This window comes from Schistocerca piceifrons, chromosome 1 (genome assembly GCF_021461385.2).
Source record: "Schistocerca piceifrons isolate TAMUIC-IGC-003096 chromosome 1, iqSchPice1.1, whole genome shotgun sequence".
Taxonomy (NCBI): domain Eukaryota; kingdom Metazoa; phylum Arthropoda; class Insecta; order Orthoptera; family Acrididae; genus Schistocerca; species Schistocerca piceifrons.
In genome coordinates, this window is record NC_060138.1 from 126,230,693 (window position 1) to 126,254,615 (window position 23,923).

General features: G+C 41.8%; 1 protein-coding gene across 1 annotated transcript in view; it reads left to right on the forward strand.

Moving 5' to 3' along the window:
• The window catches only part of LOC124788223 (chordin-like protein 1), a 560,639-nt gene that overhangs the window by 94,855 nt on the left and 441,861 nt on the right, over nt 1-23,923 (forward strand). The gene's annotated exons all lie outside the window — the stretch shown is intronic.

Sequence of the window (23,923 nt, forward strand, 5' to 3'; positions counted from 1 at the left end):
ACCATCCTGTTGAAAGATGAAGTCGGCGCTGTCGGTCTCCAGTTGTGGCATGAGCCAATTTTCCAGCACGTCCAGATACACATGTCCTGTAACGTTTTTTTCGCATAAGAAAAAGGGGCCGCAAACTTTAAACCGTGAGATTGCACAAAACACGTTAACTTTTGGTGAATTGCGAATTTGCTGCACGAATGCGTGAGGATTCTCTACCGCCCAGATTCGCACATTGTGTCTGTTCACTTCACCATTAAGAAAAAATGTTGCTTCATCACTGAAAACAAGTTTCGCACTGAACGCATCCTCTTCCATGAGCTGTTGCAACCGCGCCGAAAATTCAAAGCGTTTGACTTTGTCATCGGGTGTCAGGGCTTGTAGCAATTGTAAACGGTAAGGCTTCAACTTTAGCCTTTTCCGTAAGATTTTCCAGACCGTCGGCTGTGGTACGTTTAGCTCCCTGCTTGCTTTATTCGTCGACTTCCGCGGGCTATGCGTGAAACTTGCCCGCACGCGTTCAACCGTTTCTTCGCTCACTGCAGGCCGACCCGTTGATTTCCCCTTACAGAGGCATCCAGAAGCTTTGAACTGAGCATACCATCGCCGAATGGAGTTAGCAGTTGGTGGATTTTTGTTGAACTTCGTTCTGAAGTGTCGTTGCACTGTTATGACTGACTGATGTGAGTGCATTTCAAGCACGACATACGCTTTCTCGGCTCCTGTCGCTATTTTGTCTCACTGCGCTCTCGAGCGCTCTGGCGGCAGAAACCTGAAGTGCGGCTTCAGTCGAACAAAACTTTATGAGTTTTTCTACGTATCTGTAGTGTGTCGTGACCATATGTCAATGAATGGAGCTACAGTGAATTTATGAAATCGCTTCAATCATTTGTAATAGCCCTGTAGAGGAGCGAAGGGAAGCATTCGCAGGCAGTTCACCAGTATTCTCTACCATTCGCCTGTATCTGTGAACAAGCGTTTACACTACAGGATATCAAATACAACAGGGATAATGAGCATAGTATACGAACGCCACGTTACTGTATTTTGGCGCTAATAATGGGCACACGGAAAACTGAGGTGACTTATGGGATACTCCTAATACCGTGTCGGACCTCCTTTTGGCTGGCCTGGTGCAACAGCTCGACGTGGGATGGACTCAACACGTCGTTGGAAGCCCCGAGCAGAAATACTGAGCCATACTGCCTCCGCCGGCCGGAGTGGCCGTGCTGTTCTAGGTGCTACAGTCGGGAGCCGAGCGACCGCTACGGTCGCAGGTTCGAATCCTGCCTCGGGCATGGATGTGTGTGATGTTCTTAGGTTAGTTAGGTTTAATTAGTTCTAAGTTCTAGGCGACTGATGACCTCAGAAGGTAAGTCGCATAGTGCTCAGAGCCATACTACCTCCATAGTCCTCCGTAATACTGCGGAAGTCTTGCCGTTGCAGGATGTTGTGCACGAACTGACCTCTCGATTATGGCCCACAAATGTTCGATGGCATTCATGTCGGGTGATGTGGATGGCCAAATCATTCGCTGCAATTGTCCGGAATGTTCTTCAAACCGATCGCGTACAATCGTGGCCTAGTGGCATGGTGCATTGTCATCCATAAAAATTCCATCGTTGTTTAGGAACATGAAGTCTATGAATGGCTCAAAATGGTCTCCAAGTAACCGACCATAACCATTTCTTTCAGATCAAGTGCCTTTTTGCCCTATGTGGGTGCTCTTTCCTCGAAGATAGACCGTATCCTTCAGAAACATTGTGTTAAGGTGACCTTCCGGTCCCCCACGAAGATTGCAGCTTTACTCGGCTCTGTAAAGGACGGTTTGCTGCTTCGTAAAGCTGGTGTGTTTCAGATTCCTTGCGGAAATTGTGAGTAGTCAGACATAGGTCAAACAACACGCACCGTTCATGAGAGATGTGTGGAGCATCGAAGATACACACGCTTATCACAGCCAGACAAGTCAGCTGTGGCAGAACATGGTATTGATTCAGGGAATTCCATGAAATCCAGTGGTGTGAAGATTTTAACATCCACCTCTTCCTTTTGGGAATCTGCCTTCAAGGAAGCTATAGAGATTAGATTAGCTAGTAATTTAATAAATAGAGATAATGGTATTAATTTGGGCAAAGCATGGAATCCGGCTCTTGGTGCAATTAAGTTGCAGAGAAATCGTCGTGGTATCACCGCGGACGAACGTACATCGATTAGCAACTCGAATGTCTGTACGCCTTCGTCACAGGCGGCACATGTGTAAGCGTATTTCTCTGCCGCCGACCAGCATCTGTGACCCACAAGCGCAGTACCGCCGCAGTGGAGCATATAAGGCCGCGTTTGGCATCTTGTCGTCAGTCTTGTGACTCACTCTAAGGATAGCCGGACGACACGCGGTCGAAATATCAGTGGAGGAAATTCTGTTTGCACGCCTGTATGCCCGAAATTTAATGGCCAATAACCATTTCTAGTCAACAGTTGCTTCAGTTGAACCGGGAAATCCAGTCCATTCCATGTCAATATAGACCACAATATTATGGAGCCACCACCAGCTTGCACAGTACCTTGATAACAACTTGGGTCCATGACTTCGTGGGTCTGCGCCGCACTCGAATCCTGCTGTCAGTTCTTACCAAATGAAATCAGGATCCATCTGACCAGGTCACGGTCTACCAGTCGTGTGGGCTCCAACCGATGTGGTCATGGGCCCAGGAGAGGCGCTGCAGGGATGTCGCTGCTGTTACAACGCATTGAACTATGATAGTATGGCATGTAAACCATTAGACAAATTGTTTCTCACATTTCAGACAAAAATGCGTGTCCAACAATGTGGTGTTTTGTTTTCTTCCTTACCATCGGTTTAACAGAAAACAGGAAAGGTCTATTTATGGCTTATCGTCTTATGATTGCAGTAATACTGTAAATTTTGTACTAGTACATGGCTGGAGCAGCAACCAAAGAATGAAAGCTTATCATAGATATAGTAAACAGCCAATCAGTTGGAAGTTTTATTAAAGCCCCTTTACCATGGTTTCAACGACTATAAAAACATTTTGTTCAGTAGGAATATTTTAACGGACCTCTGCCACAACATGTAATCCAGTTATGCATATTTCCTTCTGAAGAAGACATTTTCAAAAACGTTAGAACCATGGTAAAGGGGTTTTAATAAACCTTCCAGTCTGCAACTGATTGGCTGTCTACTATAAGAGGAAATTTGATGGTGGTAAGTTCCACGAACCGTGTCAAGGCGCCTTAAAACAAGCGGCAACCCCGCGCAGCTTACAAGAGGAGTTTTAATCGTTTGAAACATAGTAATCATACCCATGTGAAAATTAAAACTATGCGAAATACTGTAACTGAAGCTGTACTATCCTCACAAATCCAGCAGCTGGAGTGGTGTGTCTCATACCGCTTGTGCCAATGATCCCAACCATTTTACCCGTTCTTTTTAAGCGACTTCCTTTCCCAATGAAGGTTCCGTTCGCAATAGCAATGAACAAGTTTCAAGACCAGAGAGAGGGGTAAGGGGACAGGGTGGTAGGAGGAAAAGGACATAGAAAGGGAGAGAAGTAGATAGAGAGAGAAGGGAGGAGATGACGCACAGAAAGAGGGAGGGGAGGAAGAGGAGATGGACAAAGAGCAAAGAGAGGAGGGAGGAGATTGGCATAGAGATGAGTGAAGGAGTTCAGGATGTACGCAACTTCGTGATATTAAGGCTTGTAAATAGAAAAGCAAACCAAATATTAGTTCTAGACATCGTATATTTCACATGTAAGAGACCAACACGTTGCTCTACTCACACATTACAAAGAACATTTAAGAATGAAGTTATAAAATGCAGTTAATAAAGTGGGCTTGCTGTCTAATTTCATTATTGCACATCTAATTCCCTTACACTATGTATTTACCTTCGTGATAATGCGTGTAATTCTGTGATAAAAACATCAATGTCAGCGTCACTAACATTTGCGCAAATATTACACATAAATACCCCAGCATCGGGCGAATCGATGAGCTCACAGCTTTCACGGAACCACCGGAGACAAAAACAACATCGAAAGCAATTACTTTTATTCCAGATTGAGATTTTCACTCTGCAGCGGAGTGTGCGCTGATATGAAACTTCCTGGCAGATTAAATCTGTGTGCCCGACCGACACTCGAACTCGGGATCTTTGCCTTTTGCGGGCAAGTGCTCTACCAACTGAGCTACCAAAGCACGATTCAGGCCCGGTACTCACAGCTTTACTTCTGCCAGTACCTCGTCTCCTACCTTCCAAACTTTACAGAAGCTCTCCTGCGAAACCAGGAGAGCTTCTGTAAAGTTTGGAAGGTAGGAGACGAGGTACTGGCACAAGTAAAGCTGTGAGTACCGGCCGTGAGTCGTGCTTCGGTAGCTCAGTTGGTAGAGCACTTGCCCGCGAAAGGCAAAGTTCGAGTCTCGGTCGGGCACACAGTTTTAATCTGCCAGGAAGTTTTCAATTACTTTTATTCTTTTTCAACAGCTGTAAAAGTGGTGCAGGTGTCATTATTCCTTTAGTTCTTTGACTTCTATTTTCCCTTAAACACCGATTTCATTGTGACAGAGGTTAGTGGATTATTCCGTTAATGTCCGGGCCGAACCCCATTGCCTACATTTGGATTACGAAATTGAGTACCTAAGTTGCAGTTCAATCGTAAGGCAAAAACGGTCTACACATTTTGCAAATGGTCATATTGTCTTTGTCACCGTCACTGCGGTCTGCAAAGCCTTCTAAAATACTCCTCAGAATGGAAAAATTTTATCAGCTTTGTATCAACGCTTTTTCTCCAATATCTCCCGAAGTGCTCCACGAAGGTCATCAATCGAATAGGATTGTCTTCTCTCGCTCACATAACCCGTTTTCGGCTTGTCCTTCTTTTCGCATTTGCTTGCAGATGGAGCCATTGTTTCTGAAATGGACACAAAAAGAGTTGTTGTCGTTTTCCTAAGCGAATGATAAGGCATTAAAATCCAACTATGATGACTAAGATTAAAAGTATATTTCATTGGTAATACAACTGCGTGTAAGTGTCTGTCTAATAACTTGAACAGCTTACTTTAATAAAACTGTATTACAGTCTCAGCGAAGTAAACGATGTCTTTCCCTCCAAACAACAAACTATAAACTGCCTGCTCCGCTCACAGCGTTCACTCCCGTCCAGAATGTTTTTCCCCTATGAAGACATTTCTGCAATTTGTTGACAACGGTTCGAACTGTGTGTAGAAGGTCTACCTCACTTAAGGACAAAGAATATACAAAAACTTGCACCGCAAATATTGCGGAAACAGAAGGTGCTATTGATATGCGGTTTTCACCGAATGGATTGGTAGCCAGACGCTCATACTGTTAGCCAGTAAAGTGATTCTAATTATGCTTAGAAAGTGTATTTTTGTGAAAACTGACATTAACACGTTAGGGTAAATTATGTCAGTGGTGTTTGTTGTAGGATCCCAGTACGAGACATCGTGCCGACACTTGTTCGACACCTGCTTTAGCACACACTAGACAACAACACAAGAAGAAATAATTCACAAGCTAAGATCGCTCAAATACTGTTTACTGGATAACCGGTTCAAACACACTAAAAGTGCTATCATCGGATCTGTGAAGATATAACATAACATGTTTGAGGGAGGGCTCACATGAGTTACAAATGGTTCAAATGGCTCTGAGCACTATGCGACTTAACTTCCGAGGTCATCAGTCGCCTAGAACTTAGAACTAATTAAACCTAACTAACCTAAGGACATCACACACATCCATGCCCGAGGCAGGATTCGAACCTGCGACCGTAGCGGTCACGCGGTTCCAGACTGAAGCGCCTTTAACCGCACGGCCACACCGGCCGGCCATGAGTTACACTATATGCATTATGTTAGTACAGTACCATTTCGATATAACGATACATAAGGCAGACCAGCCGATATACAATCATTGTCACAAAAAATAAAAAACAACTGCTCTAATCGTCATTCTTTTCCATAAGATATGTAAAACTGAAGTCACAAGATAAAACTATATACGCTCCCAGTTTGGTATGGAACGACTGCTGCACATGTGCTAGCATATCAGCCGAGATGTCCGAGCAGGCTGCCGTAATACGTCATTGCACACCATCGTGTGTAGCTGGTGTGATCCTGTAAACAGCGTCTTTCAGCTTTCCCCACAGAAAAAAGTATACAGGCGCCAAATCTGGGGAACGGGCCGGCCATTATGGGCTTGACAGCCAGTCTACCGATGACCGTCTTCTAGCATCTGTGGAAGATGGACTGTTAGGAGGCTGCGATATTGTGTGTGTTCAGTGTTCCGTCTGTGAACTAAGAGCCTATGAGCTGATGGTTCGCTGTCCCACACCACACGTTTTCACTGTCCCACACCACACGTTTACATTCCACAGACGCTGACGTTCCACCAGACGAAGCCAACGGGAACTGTCAACAGACCAATAATGCATTTTCGGCATTTTACCTGACCAAGATTGGTAAATGTGGCTTCATCACTAAACAAGATACATACATTATACATCTGGGGTACCCTGATTTAGTGCCCATTTACACAAGTTAACTCGATTCTCATAATCATACGTGAATGCGTGGTGTCTGTTCTTTCGGACACCACACAGGATCCGCAGCTGTGGTGCATTGTATATGAATTGAAGGTGGAGGGGAAGGAAGAAAGGAAAGGAAAGTGACTGCACTGGGACTGTAGATAGGAGGAGACAGATTGCGGGTGGGTGGCGCTCGTTGGGAATGTGGGTAGGCCGTGAAGCGTGCCGAGACAGACCGCGCAGATCTCGGGTTCGAATCCCGGTCCGGTACACAATTCCATCGTCTCCAATAAATCCGCGTAATATCTCGATGCAGCTGACATTAGTAATCCCCTCCCTTCCCCTTCCAGTCCTTTCTTCTCCCCCCCTCTCCCCCCCCCCTCCCCACTGTCAGTTTACATATAATTCTCATAATCGTTTCCCTGCAGCTCTTGGTGGACAGAGATATGATAGGGATGGAACCTACGTCGATGGAGAATGCGTAAGACACTTTCCTAGCTCATGCTACTTCCTCGAACGTTTGTGCTGGAGCTAACGTGCGAATCAACTGCAGCAGCAGCAGCAAGAACATTAGTTTCCACATCATCTGTCGTCACTTGTTTCTTTCTATCACGTAGCCGTGGGATTACACTACCACTTTCACCTAACTGGTTGAAAAGATTGGTAAGTCGTTGCCGAGATGTTTGAGGTTTATTTGGATATCTCGCCGCACAGACCGTACAAGAAAAAGCTGCATTCTTCCTACACTCTCCATACACCACGAGTATGTCGATGTTTTCTGCATTCGTAAATCCCGTCGTCCATTCACGACCTGCTGCTTGGACTGTCACACACTAACTGACTAGTAGCAAGATGCAGTGTACTCAACGAACACACAAGCACAATGTAAGCAAACATAAAAAAATCGTACGCAGCAACTACGCAAATTGATTCGCACAAACGATTGTCGATATGGAAATTTTTTTAAATACGATATCTCGTAAATGACTCGAACTGGAATCCTGAAACAAACATCGTTGACATTCTAACTTACCCTAATTTTAGTTTGTTGATATCAGTAGGCACTTTTCCACTTATAAAAGTGTATGTTGGCACAAAAAATGTACTTTCTAAGTAGTGTAACAATCTGATTATTTGCTAAAAGTTCGAACCCCTGACTGCTCTCAGATTCTGCGGAAACCCTTCATCAATAGTACTTCCCATTTTCGCCATGTTTTCGGTCCAAGTTTTAGGTGATTCACCCTGTAAGCATACATATAGCCAAGATGCAAAATTTTGATTTTCAGAGAAGGTTATTTAGCATTGCTAGCGCACAGTTTATGACGAAGTAGGCAAAATGGCGGGTAGATGTCTGAATTTATACGTAACCGTTAAATGCGTGCAGTGGAGTGCACACAACACTTTCCTTGGCATTATTCTATGACTTTGAAGTAAGTCGATTGATGCTTTTCGCTGGCTTCTCATTTGAAATGAGGAGAAAATGTAAAGGCAAAACACTAATTAAAAGTGGCTCGCGCTTCTGGTAAAAGTGATTCATTTTGCCTTGCAACAAAGGCTTTGGGTAGCTGAGAGCTAACCGTACACAAACATTGTAATTAACATTATTTATTTGGCCGTGAGTGCCACGCCGCTCGAAGTTCCATGAAATTTTTAATTGATTATTAGCCCTACTCTCCACCAGAAACAGAGAACTGCACAGCGGAATTTTAATTTTTGAACTCCGGAATGACTTATCAGGGATCACACATTGATAATGTATTAAGTAATCTTTTTCACAGTGTGCAGGATGTTAAAGACTAAGTGCAGGACGCGGGGACATGAGCTGGCGTGCGCTTTGATAAGAATTTCAACGAATTACGTAGCTGCGCTACAAACATTTATTTCACAAATGGAGCGTACTCGTGAAACTACATTTTTATGGCACATAGGTAAAAATGCTGAAGCTACGGTTCCACACGAACAGATAATAGTAACGTACAGATCATTTGTCAGCGGAAGGACAAGTGTGACAAGGGAGCGCAACATGGGCGCGCAATTTCTCAAACACCAAGATTCGAACGCAGAATTTACCACTTTCAATTACTAACTGAACAATCAAAGCCAACTCGTGACACACAGTGGATAGAACCACGGTAACCAACTGGACGCACGTTGCATGAAGTGCTTCGTAACGGATCGAACACCGAATTAGGTTCCATCTGAACTTACGTAAAAACGATTCTGAAATCGTCACTAGCGAGAATTCCGCACTGCTGCTAACGATGGAGCTGCATCGTTACGGAGAAATCTAACACGAAATTGATCTAATTCGCATAAAAAACTCACTAGTCACTACTCGCGTCCACGCACCGGTAAATTCTCTCTAAACTTTAAACTTCCTCGCCTCTGCATACTGAGTGCGACAGTACTTGGTGGGCTGTATTGACCAAGCCCCAGACTGCATCTGCCAGCCACGTGGCCCCACGCCTGCGGACGCGAGATCGGGTCTGTATTGAACACATATAGGTCTGCTGTTTTAAAAGAGCACAAATAAGTTAAGCCTACAACTGATGATAACAATATGAGTTTATCATGGTACTCACAAATGTTCAAAATTTCACAATATATAACAATATAAATCCATCAACTAACATGCCATCCCCATGGAGATAAGGAAAAAGCCGGAACACGTCATTCAGATTGGCTAGGAGCAACTACACACAGCCATTTGTTGCTAAATCTTGAAACTATTTCACTATTTATGCTATTCTGATTGCAACTGGAAAGGCCAGACGGCATAAGGTTCTAAAAGTTGTGGCATTTATCTTCTACTTGTGTTTTTCCCCCTGTACACCTTCCAATGTCAGAAATTACTCAAGTGGAAATCATCTTCTTCTTCCTTTCAAGGAATGGCCTGCAGAAGCCGTTCGCTCATTGAGTTTCTCGAGCATAGAACCACAATCAATGGGTAGATCTATGAGCACACTTTGTAGAAACTCCAATGTGGGTCGTGCCGACTCTAGGGCACCGGAACTGGCTTCGAAAATAGCTTCATCTGCCTTGCCAGGCTGGTACTGCAACGCTAAACCAAGAGCCTCCACCTGAATTTGCCTAGGTGCACGTTTTTGTTACTACCCCCACAGTCATTCAAAGTAAACGAGCGCCCATGTTTGGGAAAGGTGGTAAAAGCTACATCTTGTACTGACTGTCAGCTGTAATTAAGGTGAGAATAAAGACACACAAATTCAGGTTCCCAGCGCGATCTTCCTCCCTGGCACGGAAAATATGAGTGTGCAAAATGCTCGCAAACGCAGGCAGAGAAAAAAGTTCGCTGCCGACCTCGATAAGACAAAACCACAAAAATTATATGAGAGGGGGAATGAAAGACGCCTTTCATAATTATCGAAGACCAACGTAACCTAAAGAAAGACTAGCATTTACACTCCAGTTATTAGCAAGCAAAGGCATTTACGCTAGTGACTGTTTTGTATTTTAATAGTTCCTGTACCTCAGATGGTTTCTGGTGTCTGGAGTGACATATGCGAAGCGCTTCACAGATCTTATTAAAGTACGTGCAAGGAAGACAACGTCCATGGTTCAAATGGCTCTAAGCGCTGTGGGACTTAACATCTGAGGTCATCAGTCCCCTAGACATAGAACTACTTAAACCTAACTAACCTAAGGACATCACACACATCCAAGCCCGAGGCAGGATGCGAACCTGCGACCGTAGCAGCAGCGCGGTTCCGGACTGAGGCGCCTAGAACCGCTCGGCCACAGCGGGTGGCTGACAACGCCAATAAAATACGATTAATGAAATGTGAAATATACGTATGACCTATGAAGTAGGCTACGTGATATAATCTACTGTATAGTCTGTAAAAGGGTAAACCATTTTTATTTATCACAAAAAATATTGACCTTAAGACTGATACGAGGATCGCTCAACAAGTAATCCAACAGGTTTTTTTTTTATGAAAACAGGTTGGTTTTATTCAGCATTCCAATTCACCATATATTCCCAACTCTTTTGATTGCAATACCCTGTTTTCAAACATAATCTTCGTTCATTGCGACGGTCTTATACCACCTTACTGGGAAGACGTCCGCCCCGATAGCTGAATGACGCCGGCACGGTAGCTCAGCGTGTTCGGTCGGAGGGTTTAACTGCCCTCTGTAATAAAAAATTGAGTTAATCGATTAACAACGAACTGAAACGGATGTCTTATGACAGATGCAGCGAACAAAAGCGAACAAAATGAGATTTTTAAAAAATGGTCAGCGTGACGGACTGCCGTCCTATGGGGCCCGGGTTCGATTCCCGGCTGGGTCGAGGATTTTCTCCGCTCACGGACTGGGTGTCGTGTTGTCTTCGTCATCATATCAACCCCATACAGCGCGCAGGTCGCCCAATGTGGCGTCGAATGTAATAAGACCTGCACCAAGGCGGCCGGACCTGCCCCGTAAGGGGCCTCCAAAAATGGCTCTGAGCACTATGGGACTCAACATCTAAAGTCATCAGTGCCCTAGACTTAGAACTACTTAAACCTAAGGACATCACACACATCCATGCCTGAGGCAGGATTCTAACCTGCGACCGTAGCAGCATCGCGGTTCCGGACTGGAGCGCCTAGAACCGCTCGACCACCGCGGCCGGCAAGGGGCCTCCCGGCCAATGACACCAAACGCTCATTTCCCTTTTTACCGGGAAGACGTGTATGCCAATATGGTATCATATGGTCTGACTCCACTGGTCGTCGCCGGAGCCAAAGTTTGGCTGCACCAGTGACCCTCCCATCATCCACGTACTGCTTCCGGTGGAGTGCATCCTTCATTGTGCTACTCTGATGGACGTTGCGAGATTCTGTGGGCAGGATGAGGAAGAACAGCCCAGTGAAGTTTTGTGATCTCTTCTCGAGTGTTCAGACTTGTCTGAAGTCTTGTTTTGTCATAAAGAAAGAGAAGTTAGTTTGCATTTTGTGGCGACGAACAAGCTGAAGTCGATTCTTCAATTTCCGGAGGGTAGCGCAGTACACTTCACAGATGATCGGTGCACCCCGAAGGAGGACATCAAACAGAATAAGCCCTTCAGAGTCCAAGAAGACCATCAGCATGACTTTACCGGCTGAGGGTGCGGCAATGAACATTTCGTCGGAGGAGAGATGGTGTGGCACCACCCCATGGATTGCAGTTTTGTTTCCGGTTAGAAGTGATGAACCCGTGCTTCATCGACTGTGACGATGTTCGACAAAACACTGTAACGCTCAGCCTCGTAAGGCTCAAGCAGTTCCGCTCAGATGGTTCTTCGTTGCTCTTTAAGTTCTTCTGATAGGTGGCGAGAAACCCAGAGGGTACATATCTTTGAGTACCCCAACAGGTGGACTAGTGTGTTAGCACTACTAACAGATACGTCCAATTGTGTAGCGAGGTGTTCGATTGTGATCATTGGATCACCTCGAATGAGAGTGTCCGCACGTTCCAACATTGCAGGAGTTAAAGCTGCGTGTGACCGGCCGGCACGCGGGAGGTGGGACAGGTCTGCGTGACTTTGTTGCAACGATGGCAGACGCCTCTCCCCAATAACTCACTATGCTTTTGTTCACTGCCAGGTCTCCGTACACATTCTGCAAGCGCTCTATGAATATCTGCTATGCTCTGGTTTTCCACCGAAAGAAGCTTAATGTAGTTTAATTCTGTACTGGGAAATATTATGGTTAGAGCAGCGATTTCCGAGACAAAAAAATGGCTCTGACCACTATGGGACTTAACATCGGAGGTCATCAGTCCCCTAGAACTTAGAACTACTTAAACCTAACTAACCTCAGGACATCACACACATCCAAGCCCGAGGCAGGATTCGAACCTGCGACCGTAGCGGTCGCGCGGTTCCAGACTGTAGAGCCTAGAACCGCTCGGCCACTTCGGCCGGCTTTCCGAGAAAACACGCGCCTCCTCCCTCTCACCCAACCAACCCTACGTTCGCATCCCACCGGTCAGGTTTTTTTAGTACTGTAAACTGGGCAACTTTGTCATATTTTTTCTGCCTCTTTTGTTACTTAATAATTCAAAAAATAAGTTTTTGAAACTATCCCAAAACATGAGCCTTGATCTCTGGTTTCATAATATGTGGACCGCTGACAACTTAGTTAACTGTGTTCAGATGAGTGACAGTCGCTGAAACAGTTACAGAAAATGAAGTTTAAAGCAATGGAAACAATTTACACATTAGTATTAAACACTTTAATGCAAAAATAATTACAAGGAAATTTATACTGACACGTACACAAAAAATTCAAGTCTTCAAAGGTAAAAATGCAAAGAAAAGTTTGACCTTTTCATCAGAAAAGCAAAATCTGCCTCGGTTTTGATAGTAAGGAGGATTCATTATCTGCACAATGTCTTTTACATTCAGGAAACTTCATCTGGCATATCCGGGTTGTATGAAATTTTCCCTCCGTCTGTTGTAAGAAGATACAACACTTAGAACTCGCCCTCTCCATAGAATTGAATTCGTTTACCAACAAAATGCTTGACACCTTTTTTTTATCATGAGCTTTACCATGACAAACATTCCAAGGCTTTGTTGTCTTCGAACATAGACCATTCTGGCACTTATTTTATTATGTTCATGAACGGTTGATAATTTTGTTACCTGTGTGCTCCAAATTAGGTTCTAATGAGCTTTGATATTTTAACGACCTGTGCAGAGACTCAAAAACTCTCGATTAAAGAAATAGTGTAAAAGAGGTAAGATAAAGGCAAAATTCTAGATTGGCAAAGTTGTCACATTTTTACAAAGCTTCCTGGTGCAACATTGGGAAGTTATATTATTATACTAAATACACTAGACAATTTTAATTTTTCTTAACTCAGGAACTGTCATCTCTCAGACCGCGCGGAAATTTTCTAACTCGCTCACCAAGGTCATTTCTGGCGGAATGTGTTTATATTCGTCCACGCTCCCTAAATCATCAAACCTACAATGTTTTATTCTCAACTGTGTTAACACCTTGTTCCTTTGTTGTTGACACGTGTCAGTGGTATGTGTAAGGTCTCCTAGATAGCGCCACGTGAACTGCATATCTGTTTTCTTCAGTATAGTACAAAATGAGTTCGCAGGAAAGTGTGTTTTAAAGATCCTATGTTTGATGAAACTGTTAGTTAATGGGTGCAGGAAGATGTCAGTAATATAGATCAGGAAGTAGACAAAAAAGACGGAGACTGTACAATAGCCAGTGACACAATTCTGCTAACGGAAAGATCATTCAGGGGAAAATCAGGACAACTGTGATGAAGACCATTCTGTCTCTCTAACAAAATACTTAAAGTGTTCTGAGTGGTGACAAAGATAAATGTAGGTTCTAACACTGATGCCAATTTTGCAGATTTTCTTTTTGTACCTATCGAGTGCAATTTGTTCATAAAAATATTCAAATGTGTATGAATCCCTAAGAGACCAAACGGCTGAGTCTTACACACTACTTAAACTAACTTTTGCTTAGAACACACACACCCATGCCCCAGGGAGGACTCGAACCTCCGGCGGGAGGGGCCGCGCCTGGCGGCGTAATTTTTTTGTGCAAATTTAAACCCTGGGATTTAGTTTTATGTGAAAATTTACTTGTTATAGACATACTATAATTTTTTAGAATGTAAAATTATGGTCTCTTAAAGTTCGTTTATGTGCACTGTTCAAAACCACCACACAAAAGTACATAATTTTTTGTGACAAAAAGTAAAATATTCCAGGCTTTATGAAGTGCAATAGAATCAACAGGGAGTATTTAAACGACCTTGAAATAACTTTAAAAATAAATGTTACATAACTTACATTAAAAATTTCATATAATTTACGTCTTATATCGCGGTTTAATCGTAGGGGTCCCAGAGACTCCACATCGTAGTATGCATTACAGAAAAGTCGCATCTTGAGTTAATGGTTAGCTGCACTGGACAAAAGAAATAGAATCAGTGAGCAGGGTGGAAGACTTTTGTAGACTAGCGGAAAACGCGTGTTCCATAAGACGAAAGAAAAGATACTTATGAAGACAAGGAAACAACAACCAAACTACAGTGTGCGCCAAATCTGTCGTTCATTGTTTGCCCTTTGCAATGAAAGTATTGGCGACTCTACCGGGTGATTTAAGGAACTTGATAGGGTGCAAAATATAATCTTTTTCAAAAAGTGGCCACGTTGCCCTGGTTGGCAAAGGGCATTGCACTCGCGCTTAACACTACACTGAATTTGCGACTACACATTTTTTTTTCCACTGGACTCTCGCTTCATCGCTTCTCAGTTCTCGATTCGTAGTTCTCGCTTTTTCAGTTCTGGGAGTTGTATTTACTTCCAGTAACAAAACGACATTAGTGTTCTCGGATCTCCAGTCTGTATTTATTTCCATTTTGTGCCTGCTATCCCTTACTGCAGGAAGACTAAGTCACTGAATTGTTCATTTGTTACATAAAGTAGAATATTATATTGAAATGCATGCTGTAAATGACTAGTACATGTATTTGTAGTAACAACCAATCTACCTCCATAGCCAAGCGGTCAGGGTGCCTGATGCCGTGCGGAGGACACGAGTTCAGTTCCTGGTACTGCCAGGGATTTTTTCTTGGTAGGGGGACTGGAACGGGCTGCACTCACCCTCAAGATGCCAGTTGAGGAGCTACTTGAATGGGAAGCAGCGATTACATTGTTTGGAAAGTTGGGAATGTACTGTGCTGTCCCCATGTCCCTCCATACCGTCTCCATATAACGCCAAATAGCAGAGAGAGACAGTCATGGAGTCCTGATCGCTGAATTACATTACCTGTTATAACAACCACCCAGAAAAAGGGCAGACGCATAGAACTAATTAATAAAAAGATGTAACGGTGAGTTACTATGTGTTATATTTTTATTAATGTGCAGGTGTTCCAATATTTTTGTGCATTTATTTATAACAATTTCTGTAGTAGTTTCAATCTTAGCAAAAATATGTAACTGAATTACTTTTTCAGTGTTTCTATTTTACGAGTTTCTGTTTTAAGATTTTTTTACGTTTTTCGAAATTCGTAATTCTCAGCCTACCCTACAAAAATGCCACCCTTCGCTGCGGCCAGTAAGGTATGAAACAGGGAAGCAGGCAGAAAATCTCTCACACCACACGACAGATTTTCAATTATGATCAACCAAAAGCCCTGCATATCTGCATCCAAGGAACTTGCCCTTTGTACCGAAATAATACTGTGAACCAGACGGAAAATACTTTACTAGAATTTGAAGAAACATTCCTGAAAGGCACTTCAAGAGCTCTGTGGTGCACTTTGAAAGCTCATATTTTCAACTGACCTTCGGATTCTTATCTAGCTAAAATGGATTCCTTTCAGCTTCTCGTACAGTACGACTTTTATGGAGAGCCACTCGGCCTTTCGGATGCTCCATCCGCATGGATAGGGCCGACTTCTTCCCATACCCTATTCCTTTACGAAGAACGGGTTTCAGTGCCAAACAACTTTCTGACTCTTCTGTTCACTTTCCCTCTGGAAGCCAGCTTAAAGATCATGCATTGCTGCTGAAATAACAAGACTCGTTCATCGTATCAGTAGGAGCGGAGAAATGGAATAATTAGCAGTGCAATCATTGGGCAGTAATAACTACTGTTTAGTCTTCATGAAGCCTAAGCGATTTGACTACGGACTATTGAGATCTGCATATTAAATTACAAAAAAAGGTTATGTGACAGTTTGTGCATAAACTTATGTGACAGTTTGTGCATAAACTGCCACATAATATAATACTCTCTGATATAAGGTATGTGGTCATAAGGTATGTGGTCATGGGGGCCGAAGTATACAGATCATCTGTAATTAAATTTCTGTTTGTACTGATTATGTCCTCAACAAGATATTTTGCAACTTCTTCCGAATTCGAAACACGGTGTATGGGCCTAGTGGTCATTTACTGACATATATCTCCTAATTTCCACAATAAAATGCCTTAGCGTCTGCCACAGCATACGTTTTTACGCCTTATGTGATAGGTTTCGATGGCATATATTGAATCAACGAACAGCGTCCATGATACGAATGCAACATTTTATTAGCAGTAACAGATTGCTCATGCTGTAAGACTGTCTTGTATTTTGAACAAATCTGTCAAAAATATATCTTATGGCAGCAAGTTTATCAAGCTTCCCCTTCTTTCCTGTCGGGTTGGTGAATTCATCAAATCGAAGACTCCTCAAAGTTAATAAAAACCTTCGAGAACTCGTGGCCACTCTCAAAAATGTCATTCCCGTCCTATCGTTTACCCGTACCTCGTTCACGTTTACCATTCTCTTGTATTTCAAGATGGTTTGAATAAGATACCAGTAGTGGCCAGTACTTCTTCTCTGCTTAAATCAGTACAAGTTTGGGGCCGTGCATACATGGGCATAATTTTTCGATTTTAAAATTAGTGTGTCTCCGAATTGCATCAATCATGTTTACATCTAAAATTTTCGAAAACATGTCAGTTGGAGATATATTCTTCTTGGATAAGATAACATTCTTATTAATTTTTTTCCTTAATTTCAGAAGATTTCAATAAACTTCACTTTCACCATTTTATAGCTTTATCTCTCCCAAGACAAAAATCTTCAGCGCTTGTTTCATCTTCGTCCTCTTCATCACTACCCACAACTTCAGATTCAGAATCGTGGTCAGCATTATTACTTCTTCCTCGCTCAAGTCGGAGTCGCTTTCCTCAATATTTCGAGTTGACTGACTTTGAGCTTTTATGTCATTCTCCTCTTCTGCTGATTTTGCAGAATATTAGTAATATCTACAAGTTTCATCGGGCTCATTCTAATAAAAATACTACGAATCTGTACTAATCTACTAATTAACCCCAAAAATAAGAGGAACAAAAAAGCTTAAGGAAGACTAAACGCGACAATAACAGATCTGGACTAGTGCGGTCGTACACCAGCCAGACAATTGCTTATTAAATTGCATTGGGAAAAAAAGTAGCCGCAACAAAGGAATGGGGAGCTGCAAACGTTAAGAAGAGTATTGTCGCCAGGAATAGCTAGGCCGATATTCCGAGAAGCTCGGTGGAGGGTGAGTTGACTTATTCCCTTACAGTATCTGTTACAAATGCCTTTTTTCCTAACGCTTTGCTGCACAACTTGTGAATAGGTAGTATGTGGCTTCATTATGGTGTAGCAATCCCCTCGTTAATTGCGATTTGGACGCCCAAGGTACATTCGACTTCTTATTTTACGAGGGGATACTATCTTTCTCTATCTTACCCTGAACAGTGGTAAGACAGGTGTACTTAATACAACAGCACTAGTGGTGGAGGTTAAAAATACTGCACACTGTTGTGTGTGGTCTTCAGTTCTGAGACTGGTTTGATGCAGCTCTGCATGCTACTCTATCCTGTGCAAGCTTCTTCATCTCTCATCTCCCAGTACCTACTGCACCCTACATCCTTCTGAATCTGCTTAGTGTATTCATCTTTTGGTCTCCCTCTACGATTTTTACCCTCCATACTGGCCTCCAGTACTAAATTGGTGATATCTTGATGCCTCAGAACATGTCCTACCAACCGATCCCTTCTTCTAGTCAAGTTGTGCCACAAACTCCTCTTCTCCCCAATTCTATTCAATACCTCCTCATTAGTTATGTGATCTACCCATCTAATCTTCAGCATTCTTCTGTAGCACCACATTTCGAAAGCTTCTATTCTCTTCTTGTCTAAACTATTTATCGTCCATGTTTCACTTCCATACATGGCTACACTCCATACAAATACTCTCAAAAACGACTTCCTGACACTTATGTTAACAAATTTCTGTTCTTCAGAAACACTTTCCTTGCCATTGGCAGTCTACATTTTATATCCTCTCTACTTCGACCATAATCAGTTATTTTGCTCCCAAAATGGCAAAACTCCTTTACTACTTTAACTACGCACATAATTCTAAACAGTATTATTACTGTCATTTCGAAATTGGGGTTAATTTTCTCCCGAAACAATATAAGCATTGCATTCAGGGTCCCAACAGCTCGGGACTGTAGTATGTGACTTGTGGATAAATCGCCTGTGGTTTGCCTCATACACGTCTGAAATATTTGACAAAACTGACACAAAGAGGTAACGTAGATTAAATTTTTGTAGTCCAAAGAACATCACTATATACATTACCGCGTTCAACAACGGTATATCAAAATATATATCTGTTCTACTGCTCCTTAATATTTCGTAAGTTGGCAGCGGCCACAGAAAAAAACACCGGCGGCTCAAAGACTTACAATTTGAAGTGTCATGTTGAAGGAACAACTGCACTACATTACTTCACTGCCACTACATGCAGTTTGTAGATTATGTTACACACTAAATAAGGTATGGTTTCTACAAGGAATTTCTTATTCAGCGCTTTTTCTGTAGTTGTTGCTCCTTAAGCATATTGTTGTCTATTGTATGCTAGACTGTGTTTGTTGATCTGGCCTTTACCAACAAATAAAACCTATGGACGTGAGTTGACTTATTTTCTGGTAGTATCTGTTAAAAAGGCCTTTTTCGTAACGCTTTGCTGCACAACTTGTGAATAGGTAGTATGTGGCTTCATTATGGTGTAGCAGTACTCTCGTTAATAGCGATTACGAACGCCCAAGGTACATTCGTCTTCTTAGTGTACCAGGGGACACTATCTTTAACTATCTTACCCTGAAATTAAACATTGAACATATCTCAGACTGCACTTCAGTTACTGTGCGGAACCGTTTATTAATAGACTACAGAAAACACTTAAAGTTTTCATTTAGTGTTCTCGCGATATCTATTCTAATCTGGAGTTCGTGGGATTGTGATGTATTGATGTTTCACAGTATCTGTACGTAATTGTTTATGTGAAATGCTACACAGTTCGAACATATTTTACGAAAGTTGAGGAAGGGTGGAAATAAAAATTTCGAAACAAATTATGGGCCGTCTTCATAAAATATGCTCATTTACACCTACCCCGTTTTTTATTTATATCCAAGGAGAAATTACCATGTTAAAAATAGCACAGCTTTTGTTCTCTATTATCCGTAACTGTGTAGAAAATGCTTGTCGAACGCTTCATGAGTGCCGGAAAGATGAGGAAAACGAACAGTGCATTTTCTGTATAACGTTTTCTGAGGGCCAGTAGTGCACACGGATGTCAGCATGCTTGTATAACACCAACTACTTTCTCATCCTCATAAAACAATGGTGGAATGAAATGAAGATTTCAGTGTAGGGTCTATCCAGTGCTGCGTTATATTCGCTGTATTTATTTGTGCCTTTCTCTTGCGACACGCATAGTTTTTTTTATCCGGTCTGAAAAAAGGATATAATCACATACGACTTATGACAAAACGCCTGTGAATAAACAGAGCAGGGGAACATCTAAAATAAAATTTGCTTGAAAACTACGCCATGTGCATAGTTGCGACACAAGGAAATTAGTGGAATTTCGTCAACGTTACCAGTTAAGATGGAGAATGTGGCGCTGGAATATCAACTATCGAATTACATGATCTCCACATTAACCGTGGTACTGATTTCTGAATTCCTTAACACGTAACGTTAAACGTTCCTGTTGAAAACTTCCAGCTTATTAATGTTGCGTCGCCAATTACTGTGTGGTTCATTCTATTTAGCATTAAATGTAATGCTGTTACAGATTTTAAGACTAAATCATACATGTTTCGTTGCTGCAGCTTGTATGTTGTCGAGTAAATCAATGTTCATTAGCTAACAAAAGAGAAATTAAATGAAAATATACTTGCAGGTAAGCAGAGTCTAATTCAAAGACTTCACCGTGCTATTGCAGGAAGCAGAGTGGCGCAGTGGAAGCGTGCTGGGCCCATAACCCAGAGGTCCGTGGATCGAAACCACGCTCTGCTAAAATTTTTATTCTTATCAGTTAGCTTATCACAACTTAACTTTTATCCCTGATGTAAAGGAATAGCAACAGAGCTGAAACAAAGTTCATAAATAGATTTCTAACGTTGAAACCGCCGACTTTTTTTTTTTCAAGAGAGACAGTCAAATCAAAACTCCGTTCAGCCTTCCAAATTGTTATTTTATTGAGCAGCCAGTTTCGGCGGTACATTACGCCGTCGCCAGGCCCCCTGACCGACTTGTAGGAAGATTGCCAGCTGTGGTCCACTCAAAATAGGGGTCAGCATTTAGTGACTGCTATCTGTAGATTTTTGAAACAGCGATTACTATCTTTTTTTAGTGGTCTAAATGAGATAAAAAGTCGATCGTTAATTATGTAAAACGCAATATAATGTCAAACTTATGAAGTAATATAAACATTAATTATTGTTCTGCTATCTGGCGTTTCTCTGTGATCTTCATTGTTTGCACCACTTCCTTTGGGACGTGTCAGTAACGTGCATTTATTACAGTGTTCGAAATAACGGGAAGAATGGGGGAGAGATATTTGCCTCATCTCATTAAATAATTGCGCCTGCTCATCAAAGAGGAATTCCTTCCCTGCCAGGGAAGTATTTTTTCTTGTTACTGCAAACACTACTATTGCTCTTTGAAAATACAAGAAGACGCGGAATACTTTGGATGCAAACTGTGCACGATATGAGTGCGAGCTTTGAGTAAGCAAAAGTATCATTAGGTAAGTTAACAATAAACAGTTTTCAAGTTCATTAAACGGGTTGGCATTAGGATCACAATTCCAACAGTCCTGGGGCAGCTATAACGATTGTACCTTCCAGTATTCAGTTTAGTTTCTTGCAACAGCGAATGTTCTATTGTTGCTCAGCATGGATAAATTTGTGACAAGAAAGCGTATAGTTTCAGAAAATAATGACTAGACTGCGGATTTTCACGTAAAAAGTGCATTTTAGGCACCTCATTTAGGCTCTATAAATCGTACGGCCGTAAAAGGTATTATAAAGTAAAACTAAACGTAATGCAAAATACACATTGGTCACATATGAGCATACTATTATTAATTAAAAAGAAGGGAAATGAAAATATCCACAGCTTTCACATCACAGCAAACATACTACTGTAATGTTGAAACTGGCCCAAACCAATTTTTCTCGATAAAAATGCAATATAAAAAAGATCAGCCATATGCTGAAATACGTATAATATGTAATTTCTTAAATGCCAGATGAACCAGTGGTTTCAAACATTCGGACCTTAGTTGCCTTCACAGTAAATAACTAAACCTGCCCTATGGCGTTTGTGAATCAGTATTAATTTGCCGAAAAAGAATGTTCTACATCAACGAGTGTGAAAATTTTGGATGTGATGTTCGCCAGTTATGCAAAACACCTTTTTTCTCAGTACCCAAACATGTTTCGGCACAACTGTGCCATCATCAGTGGGTTTTCGTTTTTATTTATTCTGCAATGTGAACATTTTTGTTAAATGATTATAAAATTATGTTCATTTTTAGTTCAAACAACAGATCGTTTCTTTTTGTAAATACCTTTAGTTTGGTGCGCATGAATTTTCTGGATCACTTTTGTTTTAATTACTACAGGTAGCTTATCATCTGCAACCAAACAATGTTGATGAGAAAGTTTTTTGCTAGGAGTTAGCCTATCTTCTAGAATGTAATATAGTTTTTCGCGATGTTTTCGCGCCTATTTTCGTATTTACTTACGTTTTCGTGTGCCAAGCACTTCCATTCTCCGCATCATGCTGAGATGTTGTGATGCATACGTTACTATAACAAGTATTTTCCACAAATAACGTAGTAAAACACTTTTCACTACACCAGAACACAGTGTGATTGTAGTTTGTTATGTGTCCCAGCCCAGTCAGTGTTCATTTGTTCACTTGAGAGTTCGAAGCCAAAATTGAATTTCGTTTGCATTTTACCTTTGTGTGTGTGTGTGTGTGTGTGTGTTCCAGTATGTATTCCACTGCGCGCAGCCCTTTAGGCTGGTGTTCTTTTACAAAACTTTTGCATTTTTTTTTTTTTTGTTTTTGCCCGTACTTTCTCTCCCGTTTCACCCAGCACTTTATTTCGTATTAGCCTCCTCTAGTGAAGAAATATTATCGTAGATAGGTATCCCTTATCCTTCCATTCCGGGAATAATTATTGTTATAAATGTGTAACTGCCTCTAATATAAGCCAAGTCCTGTTGAAGTGAAGGATCTTTGAGAAATTGCTTTGCTAAAGTTATAGAGCCGGCGCTCCGGTAGATTTTCTGCTGTCTTCTGGTCTGGACTGCTGGGAGATGCTTACTGCAGTATTCTGCTGATGCTAACCGCGTGTCTCAGTGAATAACAATAGCTTCGGTGGCAAGAGGACATCTGGAAATTGTTCTTCGAATGCCTGTATCCTTGATAGTGCGTTAACAAAATTTTCTTTAATGTGGACAGTAGTTTATTTGCCTTACCTAATTCTAGCCTTAACTTGCTCTGCGTTTGATACCACGTGCTACGTAAGTTAACGCAACATCGAAGAGGATAATATTTTAAGCAACTGGAACGCAGCAGCCATATATGCGGCGGCATTTGTGAATGCAAGAAGCGCCATGTTTTCATCCACGCCAGTTTGGATATAGCAACTTCAGCCCATTGTTGACAAAGTGTGTAACTGTCTGCTGATTAGTCTTCGGGAGTTTTTTTGAACAAATCAAATAAGCCTTGGATGGTGCATCTGGATCCAGCTTGTCAACAATCAGGTTTGCAGTATACCGGCCTAGACTGTCAGTAGTTTCATCAACAAAAATCTATATCAAAAAATTTTGTACAAGGGTGCACGTTCAGAGACCGTAAATAGTTACAATTGAAAGAAGACAGCCCTCTGTCACTATTTTTAACGAATTAACCGGGTTTCAACACTGCTAGGAGTGTCTTCCTCAGAATTTAAATCAAAGAATGGTCTATAACATGGTCACAGAATTATGACTAAAAACGTATAATACAGAGTATAAGTACAGAATCATCGTGAAAGACTGGCAGTACTTATATGTCATTTATAAAATAATAAATATGCCAAAAGGGCATTAGTCACAAAGATATTTAACATAAAAAAATTGTGGTGGCGAGCCACTAAGGGCTGCTCGTTACTTATGCGGTTACAGGCTGCAAATGGAAATCTATATAACCAAGAAGAGTGGTGAGATCTTTTTACTACAGTGGCTACGCAGCTTAAACTCTTCCCTTGTGTACCTTTGTATTTTTTTCATATGATATCCGTTCAAGCCCCTTTGGAAACAAGCCGTTGGCTAGGATTTTATGCGCTACAGATTTCTTGTTTCAAATATCGCCTCCGACTCCTGTAACCAGTTCTAATGTTTTGAAAATAGTATAATAATTCCATGTTACATTGAAGAAGTGGGTACCCTTTAGAATTGTAAAGCGAGAATAGGCAAGAATAGGCTTTATCGTCAAAATAGTC